We start from the raw sequence: 6,070 nt of genomic DNA, 5'->3' as shown, positions 1-6,070 counted from the left end.
AGACCACCCAATACCCACAGGCATCATAGATGTTACAAGGTGCGAAGTCTATGGGAGGCTTATTGGCTGTTCTCTGAAGCTCATGTGTCTTATCCTGACATCCAGTTTTCCTTTGTGAGCTGTAAATTAAACTTCTTTGAAGTCCTGCTAGTCTCACAGTTAAGTTTAGATGGGGCTATTCCCTAGCTGATAGGATCTCTGTGTGCACAGGATGAGAATCACTTCAAAGGTTGTCTGGGAGGACCTTTCAGCACCCCAGTTTTCAATGAATAATTAGTTATCTTCTCTAGGGAATGTCCCAAAAGTTCCTCACAATAGCTACTCAGCTCCACATTCCTTAATTTTACTATCACCTCTGTAGTATTTACCAAGGAAACAGCTATTAGCATTCCCTTATCTCAGGGATGGCATCTTAATTGCCACACAGCCAGGACATCACGGAATACAAAATTAGAATTTTAGCATCTGTTCCATAGTGCATTTCTGACAACCATCCTAAATTGAGTTGTTTTAGTACTGAAGTCCACGACAGCGTGTTTTCGGCAATTTATTTATACCTATCAAGATGAACCTTTAAAGCAGACATGAAGACAAGACAGAAAGAAGCACCAGGCTAGGCAAAGGTGAAGTTAGTAGGAAACTGAGTTCTAGCGTGCAGCTGTGAAAGTCCTGCCGGTCAGCTGTCCTGTGGTCACACTGCCTGTGCACGAAGGCTGACCTGTTACAGGTCTACGGTGTTCTGAGCGCAGACTGTCTCATTTAGGATAGAGAACAGTTCTCAATGTCTTAACATTGAAGGGTTTCTTTGCTTGCTTGTTTGTTTTCCTAGCAGCTAACATCTGCAGCATCTAGGGAATGGGTGTATCCTCCCAACCGAAGAAGGATGGGTGGGGAGTGCTGCCTCGGTTAGGGGTTCTCCTATTGTGGTGAACGCCATGACTAAAAGCGACTGAGGGAAGAAAGGGGCTATTTTATGTTATAATTCTAGAAGTCGGGACAGAATCTGGAGGCAGAGAGGGCAGCAGATACCATGGAGGAGTGCTGTTTGTTGACTTCCCTTTCCTGCTTGCTCAGCCCACTTTCTTTTTGCCTTTGTTTGTTTTAATTTTTATTTATTCTTCTTCCATGCAACACATCCGTATCGCAGACTCCCTTCCCTCCACTCTTCCCATTTGTCCCTCCCCCCACTTCTCCAGATCTCCCTGCCCCATCTCCCCTCCCCCACCCAAGAAAAGAGCAGGCTTCCCAGGATCATCAAACAAGCATGGCGCAAGATACCTTAAGACCAGGCCCAAACCCTTACATCAAGGCTGAACTGGAAAACCCAACAGGAGAAAAAAGGATCCCAGGAACAGCCAAAAGCATCAGAGACATTCCCAACTCCCACTGTTAGAAGTCCCTCCAAAACACTAAGCCAACACCCATAGCATATATGCAGAGTATCTAGGGCAGACCCATGCAAGCTCCTCAATTCCACCTGCCCAGGAGAGGCGCTACTCCCCTTCAAGTAACTGGACCCACCTACAACAATCATTATTCAACAAATTTACTGCACACACACACACACAAGTCAGGTGTCCTGCTCGTCACTTTCTGTCTTATTTCCTTGAGACATGGTCACTCACCGAACCTGTAGTGAGGTTGGTGTTCAACTCGACACAAGCTAACATCACTGGAGAGGAGGGCACCTCAGCTGAGAAAATGGCTTCATAAGATCAGACTACAGGCAAGCCAGTAGATCATTTTCTTAATTAGCAATTGAAGGGAAAGGGCCCACCCCATTGTGGGTGTTACCATCCTTGGGCTGGTGGTTCTGGGTTCTTTAAGAAAGCAAGGTAAGCAAGTCAAGTTGGGCAAACCAGTAAGCAGCACCCCTCCATGGTCTCTGCATCAGCTCCTGCCTCCAGGTTCATGTCCTACTTGATTGAATTCCTGTCCTAATTTCCTACAGTGATGAACAGTGCTGTAGAAGTACGAGTCAATAAACTATTTCCTCCCTAAGTGGCTTTGGTCGTAATGTTTCATCACAGCAATAGAAACCCTAATTAGGACCACTGGTTCTCACCAAGCCCCATGGATCCTCCTGTCTCCGCCCTCCTCCCAGAGCTGGGTTGTCGGATGTAGAGTATCTGTTATGGTTTGAATAAAAACAGCCCCCATAGCTTCACTGGAAGTAGCTCTATTTGAAAGGATTTGGACCTGTAGCCTTGTTGGAGGAAGCATGTTACTGGGGTTAGACTTTGAAATTTCTAGGGCCCAAGCCAAGACGAGAGGCTTTCTCTCTTCCTGTTGTCTGAAGATTTGGATGTAGAACTTTCAGCTCCTTCTCCAGCATCATGTCTGCCTGACTGCTGCCTTGCTATCCACCCAGAGCATAATGGACTGAACCTCTGAAACTGCAAGCAAGCCCCTATGAAAGTATTATGAACACTTTCCTTCATAAGTGTTGCTCAGATAGTGATGTCTCTTCATAACAGTAGAACTTTGACGAAGACGGTAGCAAAGATAAATGGCATCCTGGATAGATACCATTTATGTCTTCATATATGTTATGTAGACATATACATTTTAGTTCTTGTGACAATGCCTCAATTATACCCAGAGACCTTTGACAGTAAGGATGTATTTATTAGCATTAAAGTATTTTAAGGTATTCATCATAACTCATTTGTTAACAAATTAAGCATGATGCAGGCCCAGTGGATTTCTTTTATTTTGGTGTTGGTTTAGATTAGTTATCCTGAAACTTGCTGAGTAGGCCAGGGTGGCCTCTAACTCCCAGATATCCCTCTGTGTCTGTCTCTCAAGTGCTGGAACTAAAGGCACAAGCCACCATACCTGACATAACCCAAAGACTTTTAAGAATAGGTTTCTCTTTTTTGTTTGTTTGATTTGGGGGTTTGGGGATTTTGTTTTGTTTTTCAAGACAGGGTTTCTCTGTGAAATCATCCTGGCTGTCCTAGAACTCACTCTGTAGACCAGGCTGGCCTCAAATTTATAGAGATCCACTTGCCTCTGCCTCCCAAGTGCTGGGATTAAAGGTGTGCACCACCACCATCCAGCTAGAATATGTTTCTCCAAGTGAATATCCTTTAAGATAAGTCTAGATCTGAACAACGTCCCTTCTCAGAGTTCCTGGACCAGTGCTCCTTTCATTAAAGAGCCTCCTTTTTTCCTAACACACTGGAGGGAAAACCCCTTTCTAACTCACTCTTCGGGATGGCCTTCAGAGCTATTGCATAACACTCAGGCTGGCATCACACACAGGAGGTCCCATCTGTTCCCCAGCCTCATCAAGTACAAAGGTTGATTTGCTTGCCGTCCTGTAGGTTTTCTCAGGCTGGCGGCTCTTCCCACAACACCTATATTCTCCTTTAAACCATCCTACTAAAACAAGGCAGGGAGATAGAACACTGTTTGAACATGTTCGAGATTAATAATATTCCAATCCAACTGGAAATACAAGCATTCCTTCAGTAGTTTTGTGTGTGTGCGTGTGTCTGCGTGTGTGTGTTGAAATCTCTCTCTCTCTCTCTTTCTCTCTCTCTCTCTCTCTCTCTCTCTCTCTCTCTCTCTCTGTGTGTGTGTGTGTGTGTGTGTGTGTGTGTGTGTGTGTTTTGAAACATCTGTCTGTGTGTGTGATTCAGAAGAGCAAACCTCAGGAACCACTTCTCGGTTTCCACTATGTGGGTTATTGGAACTCAACTCGGATCCTTAGTCTTGATGGATATGGCCTGCTCAGCAGTCTCTCTGGCTCATCTCTATCAGACTGGATCTTTCTAGTCAGCTCTATAACCATTGCTGGCTCATTTTCCTATTTTTACCCAAACTCATGACTGTGTCCAGTCACAGGGTATCTTGGATCATCTCTTTTTAGTGTTCTAGGACACAGTGTCTTGTTTTATCTTCAAGAAATATGGAATACTTCTCAGTTGCTTGGTGTTGTTTTGCAACCTTATCTTTTCTGCTATCTTAAGTCAGAAAGAAAATATTTATGAGTTGGGTTATAGAAAACATTTAATCTCATCTTCTAAGTAGATAAAAATACTACAATCTGAGATCCCACAGATGACTAAGATACCATGCAATGAAGAAGACAGTTTTTCTAATAAGAATTTTTCCTGTTTGTCCATTTATTGCAAGCTGTAACTTCATACACAGGTAATGTCGCTCTCATGCATTCATGATACATAGAACTAAAAGCTTATGGTCTAAGCACATAGCATCTGGCACATTAAGGGCAAGTGATTGATATCTTATTTTTTAATTAGTGATTTATATCATTTCACTACTACTAATCAAAATTATACAAAAGCACAATATCTGTAGTCTATTTACATAGCTTCTATTTTTTAATGTGTAGATTCTGTCTTAAAGGAAATCATTGTACATTGTTAAGTACTGAGTCTTTATGGCAGACAGAATAATAAACTCTCTTGCCTAAAAATGCTCACATCCAAATGCTTCACACTGGGGAATAAATTATGCTACATGGGGGAAAGTAGGGAGCTAAGGTTGCAGGTAGAATCAAAGTTTCTTGTCAATTACCTCGGGATTTCTGGGCAAACTCAGCGCTATATAACAAACTCAGTGCTCTATAGTCTTTATAGGAGAAAGGGCCAATGTGGTCCAAGAGGAGAAGCTCAATATACAATCTATACCTGTAAGAAAACTTTAGCCGGGACGGTGGTGGCACACACCTTTAATCACAGCACTTGGGAGGCAGGGGCAGGCGGATCTCTGTGAGTTCAAATTCTACAAGAGGTCTACAAGAGCTAGTTCCAGGACAGGGTCCAAAGCTGCAGAGAAACCATGTCTCAAAAAAAAAGGAAGAAAGAAAGAAATTTAAGAAACTGAGGTAGTTTCATGGCAGCCTTGACACAAAGCTGCTGAACCAGAGAATGCACAAAGCTTCTAGAATCTAACATGAAAAAACAAAACAAAACAAAACAAAAAGTTCCAGCAAAGCACACACCCAATGAGACACCTTTAGAGTTTTGAGAATCACATTTAAAACAGTAAATGTATTATTATTTCTTTATTATGCATTGTAATATGTATATTGTTTTAAATTATTGAATTAGTGGTTGCTATAGTACCCACAGAAAGCTATTGAGCTTTTTTGGCTATTGTTTGTTTTCTTTGTTTTTTTGTTATTTTGTTTGTTTATTTATTTGTTTGAGATAGGGTTTCTCTGTGTACCCCGGACTATCCTGGAACACACATTGTAGACAATTTGGTCTTGAACTTACAGAGATTTGCCTTCCTCTGCCTCCAGGGTGCTAGGATTAAAGGTGTGCCTCACCACGCCTGGCTGGTGAGCTTATATCTAGAAATATAAACAGAGTGTTTCCAAAGACATGAAGATCGCATAGGTGGTAAAACACAAGTCATAACTCTGACTGGTGCTACACACAACACCAGCATCTGTGAAGATAAACTGCTCTGTGTCCTTGTCCTCATGTCCTGGGTGTAGGTGAAGCTAGGTAGGACCCTTGCAATGTGGCAGGTGCAATGGAGGAACTTTATTTTTTTTTCATTGACTAATACACATGCACACACACACACACACACACACACATAATTTGACTAATATTTATCACATTGGCCAGCACAGCCCGGATCATAATGAAATATTTTTCCCTATGACCTGTCACAGATTCACAAGGTAATGCTGAACTGAATCAGAGACAAAACTCTGCCTGACCTAAGAACTGGAACTGTGTCCAGTCAACATTTAATGAAGCTGTGGGAATACGGCATAGGCACCATCAATGCACACAGTAGAAAAAGAGAGCTGCCACCAGAAGATCACGCTTTGCAGCTGACTTCCTCCGTTCAGGCTCTGCTGCAGCGAGGGCAGGTGATTTCAGCCGAAGACTGCTTTCAGCAGAACTGGCCCTGACCCAAGACATGGATGTCATCATGGGTCATACGGACAGCAATGCCTGTTCACTCCAGTCTGGGGAACTTGTGTAACCATTCTGTTCTTTGGGACAGGACTTTCCCTCTTGAGCCAGATTCCTAGTCCAGATGAAGATCTTCTGCTTGTTTCTTATAACTTTTAAGT

Source organism: Microtus oregoni, unplaced genomic scaffold (assembly GCF_018167655.1).
Source record: "Microtus oregoni isolate MIOR12 unplaced genomic scaffold, Mior012 000029F_ref0000214, whole genome shotgun sequence".
NCBI classification, from domain to species: domain Eukaryota; kingdom Metazoa; phylum Chordata; class Mammalia; order Rodentia; family Cricetidae; genus Microtus; species Microtus oregoni.
The sequence above is the reverse complement of the archived record's forward strand: the minus strand, read 5'-3'. Positions refer to the sequence as shown.